The sequence below is a fragment of the Hydra vulgaris genome, chromosome 10, assembly GCF_038396675.1.
Source record: "Hydra vulgaris chromosome 10, alternate assembly HydraT2T_AEP".
Classification (NCBI taxonomy): Eukaryota; Metazoa; Cnidaria; class Hydrozoa; order Anthoathecata; family Hydridae; genus Hydra; species Hydra vulgaris.
The window spans coordinates 31,099,397-31,114,268 of NC_088929.1; positions in this window are offsets into that span (position 1 = coordinate 31,099,397).

Genomic DNA, 14,872 nt, shown 5'->3' on the forward strand with positions numbered 1-14,872 from the left:
TTTGGTAATTCTTTTAAAATGGTAGCACCAATTTTTAAAGATTTTATCAAACTTTATTAAACTTTTACCAATTTATTTACTAGTTATTTTATCAAGATTCAAAAAGCCATTAATTTTGCTTTTATAATTTCTCTTCCTGCAAGTACGTCATACACGCTGATTTTATTAATGTACACACGGATAAAATTAATTTGTTTTCACTTGTTACCTCGTCTTCTGAAATTAAGTGGTAATTTGCAGCTTTGATTTCAATAACTAAATATTTGAAACAATTAACGTTATATATTTAATGAGACATTTTAAAAAACCTTTTATAAGCTAGAAAAGTGACTACTTTACTTTAGCGGAAGCTCTTACTTGCTTCCGCTAAAGTAAAGTGACTCCAGAAGCTTTTTCTTGCTTCCAATTAAGCAAAGACATTTTTTCTTTAAATAACTTTGATCTTACTCAAGTAAAAAAGCGATTTAAAAGCTCAACTTTTTATTTGTATAATTTTACATCGGCTACGTTAAATGAGAAAAAGAGATATTTTTCAGAGATTTATTAAAAATATTAGTTGTTATGATATTGTCTATTAAAGATGATGTTGCAGGTGATTTTGTACGTTAATTAAAGAATTGCCCCATTTTCAAATAAATCATTATAAAAAATGCAAATTAGTGTCACCTGTTAAGTTGTATAACTTCTTATCTTTAAAGGTGACTTTCTACTTGTCTGAGAAAGGAAAGAGAAAAATAATCACGTGAGCATTCGTAGTTTTGCTTCGGAATAATAAAAAATTAAACTACGCATGCCACGAAGGTGGGCCATAGCAACAACATATCGCTAAATCTTTTTGATTTGTTTTGATTTCAACTACTAAATCTTTGTTTTCATCAAAATTACTCACGTGAGGCTTCAGAAATTACTTAATATAAATTTATAAACCAGCAAACAAATTAAAAAGAAAAGCTCCTTATATTTTGTGTGGCCTCTAAGTTTGAAAATGATCCTCCTAAATTTGCTGCCCCCTCCTAACTGGGGTGTGTGGGCTAGCCTAGCCACGGCTCTGATCGCAGATTATTAGTTTGTTATAAAGAGCCTTAACATACTTACATTTTTGTCTTAGGAATTTAAATCTTATTCTTAAAAAGTTAGATTTTTTGTTTAAATAAAAATTTTATTTTAAATATTTTTTTCACTTATTTAGTTGTTTTTTAACTTGTTAAATTAGAAGCGAGTTTTACGGACAACTTAACGTGTTTTTAACATAAGTTTTCAGACCAATTAAAAGCCTATATAATGGAAAAATAAATGGAAATTTACTTAGTTATGATATTTTATCTCGTAAAATAAGGAAAATACTTTTAAAACACAAATATTTTTTTAAAAAAAAAGCTTTTAAAAATTCAAAAAAATGTATACTTACTAAAAGTAAGCTTAAAAAGGAGTTTCATAAAGTTTTTTTTATCAGCATTTCAATAAAGAGAAAATGAATATGCAAAACTTTAGCTGCACATACTAAGGTATAGCGGTAGTGCTACCGAACTCTCTAACCCTCATTAAATACCGTGTTTTGACCACCGACACTACCGTAAGTTCAAGCAATATTTTTTTGTTTACAATACCGTACTTTCAAGGGAGAAATTTTTAACTACCGTCACTACCGAGGTATATTTCGGTATTTCATTCAACTACTGTCATATTAAAAAGTTTAATATGCATTAATTTCCCATTTTATTAAAGATAATTGTTAAAATTTTATTAAACGTTATACAGTAGAACCTCTCTAATTCGAATTTTATGGGGAAAAATAAAAGTTCGAATTAGACAGATTTTCGAATTATAGAAACTTGATTTTTCTTAAACGCATTTCACAGTGACTTTGCATTTAATCGAATTATGGAGGTTTTCGAATTAAGGAGATTCGAATTAGAGAGATTGTACTGTATTAGAAGGAAGTTTTTAATAATTAACATTAATTAATTTGATGATTGTTATAACAAGATACAAATATTTTTACAGACTCAGTATTGTTTTTAAGTTTATTAAGTGAATTAATAATCAGCAAAACAAGATTTATAAAGAGTGAAAAAAACACTTCGAGCAAGTCCTTTTTGGGAATATTTTATAAAAGACGGTCATGGCAAAGACATTGCTCGATGTAAGTTGTGCCCAACTCAAATATGCACAAAACAAAGTTGCACAACAGGGCTAAAATGTCACCTTAAAGGCTGTCACAAATAAACTTTTAATAAAATTGCTTGGATAGCATTTCACTTTTTTTGTTTAGCAGATTTTAATTTAAATTTACCTCATACCAAAAACCGTAAACGCAACATCATATGGTTCAACCCTCCTTTCAGGAAAAATGTTAGCACTAATATAGGAAAAAGCTTTCTAACCTTGATCAACAAACACTTCCCAATAAATTATAGACTCCACAAAATTTTTAACAGAAACAAGATAAAAATAAGTTATAGCTGTATGCCGAATATGAAGTCTTTTTTAAACGCACACAATCAACAAATTATGAACAACAAAGAAATTCCACCTAAAACCAACTGCAATTGCCTTAATAAAAATACCTGCCTTTTATCAAACCAATGCTTAACAAAAAACATTGTATACCAAGCCAATATAAGTTCCAATAATCCTATTAACACTTCTGTCAATAAATCCTACATCGGTATAAGTGAAACACCATTCAAAATTAGATATGCCAACCATATATAATTATTTAACATTCTAAAATACAAAAACGACACCAAATTATCAAAAGAATTTTGGAAATTAAAAGATGCCAACTTAAACCCAGTTGTTAAATGGAAAATAATTAAGCAATGCAATGCTTACAACCCAACCACGAAGTCCTGCAAACTATGCACAAACGAAAAATATGAAATTCTATTTTCCAAAAATAAAAATCTGCTAAACAAAAAAAGTGAAAATCTATCCAAGTGCAGGCTTCGAAACAAATTTCTTCTCGCCCTATTCGACACGGGTAGTTGATCAATTTTCTAATTAATTAAAAGTTGTTTGTTTTGACGTCAGAACTCATTACATTGCTTTGTTATGTTTTTTTTGTCATTTTCTGTATTTTGTATTTTTTAACGGTTTTTTCTTAATTTAAAGAATAAAATATGGCTGATGATTGCCGAAGGCCATGAAACTTAAAGTTCCATCACAAAGTTGTATTTTTTTAAATATTCAAACTCTTTATACATTTATACATATATATATATATATATATATATATATATATATATATATATATATATATATATATATATATATATATATATATATATATATATATATATATATATATATATTCATATATATTATATTCATATATACTTTATACATATATATTATTTATGTTTATATATTATATATGTTTATATATATATATATATTACCTATGTTTCCACATTGCTTCATCCACAAAAATGTCGCGACGGTGAGCTCCCCTCCGCCAACGAATTTTCTGCATTTTTATCTTAATCTTTTAAGTTTTAGATGGGGTTTTACTGCCACAAAAAAAGTAATAAACTGCTGCTTTACTGAGTATTCAAAAAGTTTTTATAAACCCACAAGTGAAAATGTATATAAATGTCAAGTCTTATTTGAGCCCTTAAATGCATAGTGGTATAAGTCACTTTTTTCAATATTTTGAGTTATTGCCACCAATGGTTAGCATTTTGTTTATTCTATTACATGGCAGAGTGGTGTAAGTCTAATGACATCGATAACGATGCTGGAACTGTTTTTTGTTATGCTTCTCACTAAACAGCAGTTTCTGTTCACAGCCATAGTGATATTAGTCAGACTTATACCAAACTAGAAATGAGTGACTTATACCACTATGCATCTCAGGGGCTCATTTTAAGTCTACTTCCTTATTATTGTTTGTCAAATAGTGTTTATTGATTTAATACACACGATACCTGCGTGCAAACTCTGATTACACTCTTCGCACTTTCTCCCCAAGATGGTAGTGGTACAAAACCATGCCAATTGATCTCAATGAAAAATTAATAATAAAAAACGCAATATCATTAAAAAAACATCAAATGTTGAATTATGGGAACTAAAATTATTTTATAATGTCAATTCCATTTTTATTTTATTTAAGGAATGAAAAAATCCACTCAATTAGCAGCAACATACCGTGTCCAGCACATCTACTCCATTTAGTGTTATCGAAAGCTTTAAAGCGGTTAAGGAAGTTAAAGATGTATTCAAGGCCTGTAGATTATTGGCAACAAGACCACACAAGTCAGTTGCAAGTCAACAGAGAATTATCAATGCTTGCCAAAATGTACAACCAAAAAAATTAATTTTAATAAAACCATTACTCCATGTAAAACCAGTTGGAACAGTGGTTAAATGTAGAAATCAATTTTGCACCTTAAACAAGGCTTTGGCATTATTTCTGCTAGTAATTTAAAAACTGGTGATATTTTGAGGGCAATCGTCCCATTGAGAGAATTGTGCCAATTTTAAAAGTGATCTGTGATTTCTCAAAGTGTATTTCTGCAGAGAAACGATCCACAGGACATCTCATAATTCCTGGCCGATATGATATCCAAGAAAAAATTAAGAACTTTATTTTGGCCAATGATTAAAGAATAGCTGATTTTGTTTCTAAAATTCTTGCAAATCTCAACAAAAGGTTCCCTGACTGTGGTTCTAATATTACCAAAAATTCATTGTTGCATTTTTTAGACACAAAATTTAAAGGTCATTTATTGTCAAGATTTAAAAAAGAGTGTCAAACTATTAAACAATTAAAATTAAGTGCAACTGGTGACAATTTATCACTCAATTCAAACTCTAGCACCATCTCTAGACCAAGAACTTACCCCAGCAGAAAAGCTCCATTTTGAGATGATAAAACATAACAGTCCACATTCTGGGTTCTTGGACACATCAATATCAAACCCTTTGGATGCATAACTAGATGCTTAAAAAAGATTAGGGTTCCCAAAAAAGAGCTATGACATTCTGGAGTGGTGGAGGGTTCATTCACCACAGTTACCATTACTCTCCAATGTAGCAAAAAAGGTTTTATGCTACATTACAATGGCTTACATTATGTAATTTCACAAGCTGGAAGTATTGCCAGTTGCAAAAGAATTCTTCTAAATTCAGAAACAGTGGAAAAGTTTGTTTACATTAAAGAAAATATCTCAAGAGTAACAATTAAAACATGGAAAATTGAAGAAGATATTCCAGAGTCTGAAATCTATTTCAAGGTCTGGAATCCAGACCTTAAAATTGATTAATTTTTATTAACTTAAACATATTTTTATATTGTTTTCATTGATGTATTCAATTTGAAATAAAATAAATAATAAAACAAAGCTGTGAAACTTTTTTCATACTCCCGAACAATACCGACTATTGTTTACTACCGAATCTTAACAAGACTTAAAACCTATACTACCATTAGTAATACCGATAAACAATAGTAGACATGCTTAACACCAATACTCTCGTCACGCCCGACTTTTCTCACTACTGAATTTTCTTAGCACATACTTGCAGGGCTCAATTTAACGGTCGGACATCGCCGCTCCATGACTGTTTTTAAAATCTGATTTGTGGGGCAACCAAACATTTTTCATTTTTGATAAAAAATTCAACAATATTTTGTTGCCCTTCTCTAGCAGATCTCAAAAAATGTCCGAGGGGTGGCGATATCCAACCGTTAAATCTAGCGCTGTACTTGCACACATATTTGCACCTTATACAGTTATGTTTAAAAAATGTGTCATGAATTTTCAGGTAATTATGGCTATTTTTTTTAATTTCAAATATATATGAAATAAACTTTAGTCAAAGACATCTAAACTTTGTATTGCATTTGTTTGGGAGTTTCTTTTAAATTAACAAGTTCATCAAATTGTTCTCTGACTTTTAACTTTTATGTGAAGGATGTTGCGTATGTAAAAGCGTGTGCAATGATAAAGTGTTGCAACTTGGACTGTCAACTCTCTACTGCTAGATAAAGACATTTGATTAAATATTACATATAGGCTAAAAATGGATGTAAAGCTTCACCAAGCAAGGCAAACTGGACACAAGATTTCTGTGCAGGACAGAAAAATGATCATCCAAACTAGATGCAGGGAAGAACTTAGAATATTTTTTGATATTCACAAATCCGGATTTAAAAAATGGAAATGATGAAATTACTGCAAGAAAAGTTTTTAAAGATTTTTGAGTTATTCTTTGATATAACCGAGGTTGAGGACAATCCTAATCCAGCAGTTTGTATGGGTTTTGAACTAGACAGTGTCAAATTCAAACTGTTCTGCTATGAAACTGCAAATTTGATAGTTGATAAATATTCCTAGTATATAATACTTCCAACAACGCATAAATTTCGGGAACATGAGGTTCAGATTGCAGAAACATAAGAACTCTCCATTGAATTTTATTAGGAAGATTAAAAAAAAACCTTAAAGAAAAAAAACTCGCAAAGCTAAATTAAATCAGTGTAAAAATTCAATATTTTAAAAATTTAAAAAAGAGTTAATGTGATAAGAAATCACTTAGAACTACCTTCTAATTTGACCAGACCCTGTAAAATCTTATACCAGCTTCAAGAAATACAAATCAGAAAATAGCGAACAACTAACGGCTGAAGTTCTAGCTTACAGGAAAAAAATATTTATTTATCAAATTAATTGAAAAATATATATTTTCCCAAAAAACTAGAATAATGCAAGAACTTCGATTATAATCGAAGTTCTTGCATTATTCTAGTTTTTTGGTATTACTAATAATTATTAGTAATACCAATTTTTTCTTAAAGCCTTAAAATCTCATCTTTGTTTTGGTATTTTAAACGAATTTTTTTAACAGATATTTAAATCGGTAATTTTTTTAAAAAATTAGATTTTAAAACTCAGCATACTAAATATAAGTTATAAAAAACTTCATCAAACGAATTCATTTTTAAGTTATCATTGTTCATCCTCGTTAGTCGTATTTTGATAAACTATTTAAAAAAAGGCGTATCAAAGCAAGTAAATTTTGGATCTTTTTTTTTTATGAAATTAAAATCCACATTAAATTCTTCACAACATGGAACTAGCTAAATTTTAAAAACAAGTAAAACCGTCAAACACCTATATAATTTTTTGCAAACAACTTTCACAAAAACTTGCTTTTTACGATCACTTATTGATGTTTTTTTACCTAAAATAAATCTTTTTTAATCAAAAAACTTCCAAAAACTTTTTTACGTAATAATCAAGGACCCACAAGAGATAATTTTGAAAAATTTTTTGTTTTGCAGATTTGAAATCCTAATAAAATTTTTCACCAAAATTAACCCGTTTCCATTTTTAAAATTTAAACTAAAATATGGACACTCCTTCAATAATATGAATCCATATGACCCAAAAAACCCGTGAAAACATGTATAATATGTTTAATAACCGTTTCTGACCTCTTTGAGACACTGTGCGTCGCTTCTGTTTTTTTTTAATTATTTTTAATAACAAAGTTTCCACGTTGTCCAAGTTTTATTTTCACTACATTTTAGACGTTTTTTTCGCAGTTTTTTTAACTTTCAACTATTGATTTCTCAATCCCGTTTGTAAGCTGCTGACGGGTACCCGGGTACACGCCTGTTAGTTATTGCCCGAGTAGCATTATCAACTGACTTGTAACCATCTTTGATAAGTTTAAAATTTATTTTATTCATTTTTTAAGTTTAAAATCATTGTTTTATAACAATTTACCAATATTAAACTTTTTTTTTTTTTAAACATCTTCGCTTCCAACAAGGCTGCAAGCAGCCACTAAATAAAGTTGGAAGTTACTGAAAGAGAAAAGATGAAGATTGTAGAGCAAGATAACGATTGACAGACGACTTAAAAGATTACAAATTATATGAGTATAAAGAGCTGATGTTCGAGGAAAAAAACTAGACGAATAAGCGTTTTTGGAGCACTTAGGAACAGTCACAAAAAAAGGATGACACTTAATTGAATGACGAGTAACACGATAATGAATTTTAGTAGATGGCACAAGAGACGCTAGCTCTTTAGAGCAGTGCCCATTATAGTATTTGTAGAAAAGAGAAAGAGAAGCAACATTACGACGATGAGATAATGGTTGAAGGTTGGCTGCAAGAGCAGGTCCAACTATGTTTACAATGCGTTTTTGCACCTTGTCTAAAAGAGAAAGGACATCATTAGAAGATCCGCCCCAGATATGGCAACATTTTCCATACAAGACCAGATTTGAGATTTATAGAAGTAGAGAATAGAATCCAGAGTAAGAAAGTGGCGAGCTCGATAAAGAGATGCAACCTTAGCAGATGCTAATTTTGCAACTGATTTGATATATGGTTTCCAAGAACGATTGGAAGTAAGAGTTAATCCTAGAAGATTAAGAGTAGGTGACTCATCGAGTACATCACCGTTCATAAATATAGGAAGATCTAAATTATTGCGATAACGATTGGCTGAAAAAAATTGAGTTTTATCTGAATTAAAGTTCACCAGCCACTGTGAGCCCCATGTTGTAGCAGAAGTAAGATCCTTTTCAAGCTCAAATGCCCCCTCCAAGCAATCGGAGGGTGTTGGTTTTTTATCACGACAAGAATAAATGGTAGTGTCATCAGCAAACAATGCCACTTTAGATGAGAGAATATCTGGAAGATCGTTAATGTAAATTAAAAAGAGTATAGGGCCAAGGATAGAACCTTAAGGAACCCCTGAAGTTACAGAATAAGAAGAAGAGTGTTGTCCATCGAGAACAACTTTTATGCTACGATTGGAAAGGAAGGATTCGATGATCTTAAAGATGTTGCCAGATACACCATAAGAAGAAAGCTTATGGAGAAGACCAGCATGCTAAACTTTATCAAAAGCTTTTGAAATGTCGAGAGCGATGGCCTTAACCTCTCCACCTTTATCTAATGCACGAGAAAACCTGTCAGTTATTACTGTTAACAAATCAGCTGTAGAACGAGAAGATCGAAATCCATATTGATGGTCAGAAAGTAAGTGATTAGATTCAAGATGAGAGATTAAGTGTTTGTTAATTAAAGATTCAAAAACCTTGCTTATGATAGGAAGAAGACTAATAGGACGGTAGTTAGACGAATCAGATCGCTCTCCAGAATTTTTGAAGATAGGGATAACAGATGCCGCTTTCCAGCAGGCTGGAAAGCAAGACTCTGATAAGCACTTGTTAAATAGTTTTGAGAGTATAGACGACAGCTCCGGAGAACACTTCTGCAAGACAATAACAGGTATGTTGTCCGGGCCACAAGCTGTAGAAGAGTCTAGGCAGGAAATCACTTTAGATACAGATGCTGGAGTGATATGAATGTAAAGCAATAGATCAACCTGTTTGTTGGCAATATCAGGTAGAAAGCAACTAGTTGAATCAAGAGATGATATTGATGAAAAGTTTTTAGCAAACAATTCAGCTTTGTCTTTAGGTGAAGTGACAAATTCTGAGGTGGAATTATAGATTTGCCCTTATTATTGATATTATTAAAGCTTTTCCAGAAGTCAAGAGAGCCTAATTTTTGAGATGAGATACGAGATTTCATGACCTGAAAATAGCGGGTTTTGGCGTTAGACAAAACCATTTTACAATTGTTTCTAGCAGTAATAAACAGACGCCTGTTTTCTGGAGAATTATTTTGCTGATAAATATGGAAGTCACGGTTTCGATTGGCAATTGCAGCAGCACAGTGTGAAGAAAACCATGGAGGAGATTGAGGCTTGACCTGGAATCGTCGAGAGGGAACAAAGATTCCATGCCAGCCTGAATCCACGAAGTTATGTAAGAAGCACATTTGTCGACAGGAAGACGAAAGATTTCTACCCAAGGGCCATCATGAAGAAAATCACGGAAAGAATCCCAATCAGCTTTACTGTAGTTGTAAGAGGTTCGATAATAGGGGGATTCAGGTAATGAAGAAGAATGAGATATTAGTTTTAGAGAGATCAAACTGTGATCAGAAGCACCTAAGGGTAAATGTGGAGAAACTGAGCACTGACTAGGATCAGAAACAAGACATAAGTCGAGTAGAGAAGGTAAATGATTCGGGTTGTCTGGAAAGCGAGTTAGAAAGTTGACTATTTGAGTTAGGGATTGAGAAAGGCAAAAGTTGTGGGCTTTAATGCCTGCCGAATCACTGACACTAGAGCCAAGCCATTCAGAGTGGTGAGCATTAAAGTCACCAACAACAACTATATTAGCTGATGGATAAAGAGAGAGGGCTTGATCAATATGATCAGAAATAACGTCAAAAAGTGTGCAGTCTTGAGATGAAGGAGAGCGATATAGAACAAAGAGAAAGGCAATAGAGTGAAGCTAGCATGTAAAAGAAGTGAAACTAGCATGTAAAAGAAGATCTTGAAGATTTTGTTTGAAGTTATGATTTATTTACTACCATCAAAATTTCTAAAAATATATAATAATCGGATAGTTATTTAAGTTTCTGGTTCAGAAACAAACTTATGTACAATGTTACGTACAATAAGCCTCAAGTAATGTACAACATTTTCCATAACGTAAATCAGAACTCCTCCAACTCGTTTATAAACTTGTCTCTTAGACACAATGATGTATTATATATCATTAGTTGGACAAAACTCTTTTAAGACTTGAACAATTGAAAATATAATTATTTTGAAGCTCTTTCAAAGTACCCAAGTTTCATTTAAACAAAACATATTTTCAGTTTCTTTTTAAAAAGATACCCGTTTTGTTTAAAAAAAAAAGGGATTTGAAAAAAAAAATAAAATAAAAATGTTTTAAGAAAACTTTATTCATCAATTTTATTCTTGCTTTATACTTTACCTTTAAAATAATTGCAATAAAAACTTATTACTAACTTTGTATAATAAGTATCGAATGTGTGGGGTCTTATGCAGACCAAATCGACCAAACATATCCTTTTCGTTAAAGTTTTGCGACCTAAAATGACTAAAGAAAGAAAACTAGTAATGGATAAGAAAATAGAAGACTTCATTACTCGTGATACACGCCCAAGTTTAAGTTTAGTTTTCTTAGCTTGTTGAAATACACAGATTTAGACTATGTTATTAAAGCACGTTCAACTACCAAAATACTGATAAAGAATCTCAAGTTCAAGTATAAATCTCAATATAATAAATACAAATCAAAGCTGAAATATATTTAGCAAAGGATTTTATTAATGAATGATCGGGTCAGCGGCGTTTTGCTTTCACGATAAAATTAGTAATTGAACCTTATCTAAATCTTTCGGAAATTGTAAATTTGCGTCGAGCTGCAGGGCGATTAACGGCACTTTTTAAGTGAAGTACGTTAGCAATGCAGGAATTGAGTAGCAAAGAAACTGCATCAAAATTTTGTGATGATGAAAAATCATTGTAAGTCATCAAAGACTGCTCTACTCGATAGAGTTCTACGTTAAACATGTTAGAACGATTAGTGAAGCTATGTTGGGTGATTAGGGCCGAGCTGTCTGACCGAAATGCGTCAACTCTTTTTACAAAAAAAGAAGTGCAAATGACAGATGAAAACCAGTTGTTGGCGCAAGCCATTATACTGTACCTGAAACCAATGAAGCAGATAACAAGTATGTTTTCTGATCAAAAATATGAAGTTATATACAATGAAACATATTCTACCATCAGAGTTGAAAATAAAACTCTTTTGTTATGCCAGTATAGAGGGAAAGATTAAGGTAGTAACAGAAAAGTTGACGCTCAAGCAAGCGCGGATTTAGTTAGAAACAAACTTACCAAATAAGAATATATTTAATGAACTGGCATTGCTGTGCACAACCGACAAAGAATTTGGATACGTGGATGACTGTCAACGAAAATATCTTAGAGTTTTGGTAAGATAGTACCAAGTTAACCAAAGCTTGGTATTTTAGCGCGCAAGCACATGTGCATATCAGTGACTTCAGTGCGCATTTACGAGTAAAACTTTACTAATACATCAAACAACATCTGGAATACAATTATCTAGAACATGGGCCAAAACATAAAAATATGCTCTAAAAGGAGCTTTTGTTGTGCAATCGTAAAGTTTAAAAAATTTTACACTTTAGGGTGTGGAGATTTTGAACTAAAAATTTCTCAATTCAAAGTTTCCAGTGCTTTGAAAATTTATCATTTATGATTTATCAATTTTTAAAAATTTTTAGTGTTAACTATATACCAAAAAAATTCAAATAAATAAAAAAACAAAAAAAAGGTTTTAAAATAAAAAGATAGTAATTATTAAAGCGCTAAATAGGATATCGTATTTACTATCGCTATTATCGTTTGAAAATCGACTTTATTGATTAAAACTGATTTAAACAATAAAATGATATTTTACAACCTGGTTTTCTTTTAATAAGTGTTTTAAGCTATATGTAATATAACAAATAAAAACTTATTTTTTAAAACTAATCAATTTGGTCTATTCAAATAGCAGCAGCTAACGTGCAGCCTTGGCGCGGCGGGTAAAGCTCTGGCATTAGAATCAAAAAGCTCGAGATTCTTAACATCGTTAAGTAAAGAGGTGTTAGCTTTTTTTTTTGAATACTTGCGGTGCTCTATGACATAATTGTTAGGTCTTCTTGGAGCACCTTATTAAAAAATAAGTTCATCTTCTAATTAGTCTTCCTCATATTAGTAATTATCAACACATCATTGCAAAATCATTGTCAATTGCAGAAATAATGTTTTCACTATTTAGACAGAGACATACACTGTCCTCCGAAACTTAGGAAACTACAACAGAAAATGCTTCCGTGAAATAAAAGCGTTTAAAATATTTATAAATCAAATTTTATTTTAAAAGTCTTTTGAATTTTTTCTACTGTTTGCTAAAATTGTGAAATATTCTCTTGTTTGTTGTCACTTTATGACAACAAACAAGAAAATATTACTCTTTATTGTTTTAACTATTTTTTTTATATAGATACAAGTTAGTATAAAAATTGAAACATTTCAAAACACCGTAATCTTAATACGAACGATTTGTTCATTTTAAATAGTGGTTTTAATAAAGAAAAAAATTATATGTTTATAACCAGTCTTTTGTGTAACATAAAACACTACTAATCTTATTTAGTAGAAACTTAAAGTAAAATTATTTTTGCAAGACTACAGAATGGCACATAATAAATAAAATAGTATTTTTAAACACTATTATATACAAAAATTATTAATGATTATAATGGCGGAGCTATACAGAGTGATTTATGCAAAATGTATAAAATAGCAGTTATGAGTCCATTAGTTAACAAATATAAAACCAAAGGAACTGTTGAAATTAAGCATTTTGGGAAATGACCAAAGAAAATCACTCTTCGTATTGATCGTTGTATTACGTGATAAAAGTTTATTTGCTTGCGCCAGAGATACAAATTGCGAATTGGAACTTGATATTTCAGAAATCACTCTACAGCGACGTTTGGATGATGCAGGCTCGTATAGCTACCGTGCAGCAAAAAAACTTTTCATATAAGAAATGCTGAAGAACTGTGGAACTTAAATTTGCCTGGTCACAAATAAATTTCCCTTAAAGATATACTTTAGTTATTAGGAACAATGAATATGTCATTAATTACTAATCTGATATGCTTTTTATGGTATACTCTAAAAGGTTTCTTTTTTTTGGAGTTGAAATATTTTTACTTTCCGCAGTTTTTATGATATACTGATGTATTAGTATATATTTACTTTACATAGAGAAGTTAAACTATAGAAATACTTTTTTTGTATTAAAAATGAAATAGTAACTTGCATACCATACACGTGTTTCCTTATTTTCGGAATGAAATTAAGGAAACACGTGTTTAAACAAAATGATTATTAATGTACTATTAAGAGCAAAATTAATAGAAATATTTTTACTATTAAATTTATGAGTAAATGCTATGAGCCAACTTACCCCGAAAGCGTTTTTTTTCAATAAACAGTCTTTAGATCCTGAAAAAGTGGCAACTTTGAAAAAAAGTCTGACTGGAAATAGTAAACCAATTGTGACTGGAACTTTTACAATTTTTTTTCATACCACTCACTGTTTTCTTTGAAAAGTAAAAAGGAAGCGATGTTTGAAAAGTTACATTTTTGTCCAAAAAACACATAAATCTTAACATCTCCCATGCGCGAATCCTAACAATAGTGAATGATGAAATGGTCAATTAGGAAGGTTCTGTGTAATTTTTTCACTTTCTGATGAAAGGCTCTGAAGATAACCGCAGTTCGTCAACTTACCCCTAATGACCTGCTTAATCACCTCATCGAAATCCTATTTAAAATATATTGAAACAGCTTCGTAATAAAACATGTTTGCATGGTCTGTTTAAAAATGCTAATACGGAACTTAAACATTTTATCTTACCTGTAAGATTAACTATACTAGTAAATTTTTAGAATTACTTAGTCGATTTTAGAAATTAACTCCTCTTTTTCAAGTTTAAAGAGTGCTGTTTTATGTCGAATCATCGTTTACAGAGGCGATTTTAGGTGTGTTCCAACCCCCCCCCCCCCTCTTCCTTAAAAAAAAGGTGATTTTTAAGTTATAGTCAGTTTTTGACGAATATAGTGGTATATTTGACGCGTTTCAGTCGGGTGAATTTTGGTTTTAGGGACTTTTTTTTTTAGGTACCAGTTGGGGACTTTTAAGGATTCACCCCACTCCCTTTATTTTATTCGTAGAAGCGTCCTGATCGTTTAACCTGTTTTATGCTGACTCATCGTTGTAGACATCGTTATCGGACTCAACTCCTCATTTACGACATTGTTTGGGAAAATAATCAATACAATGTTTGTAGTTTTAGCAAAAACAAAAAATGCTACTTTAAATTTAAAAATTGCGAATAAATGACGCGTTATGTTTTAAAAATATTTTTGAAGTT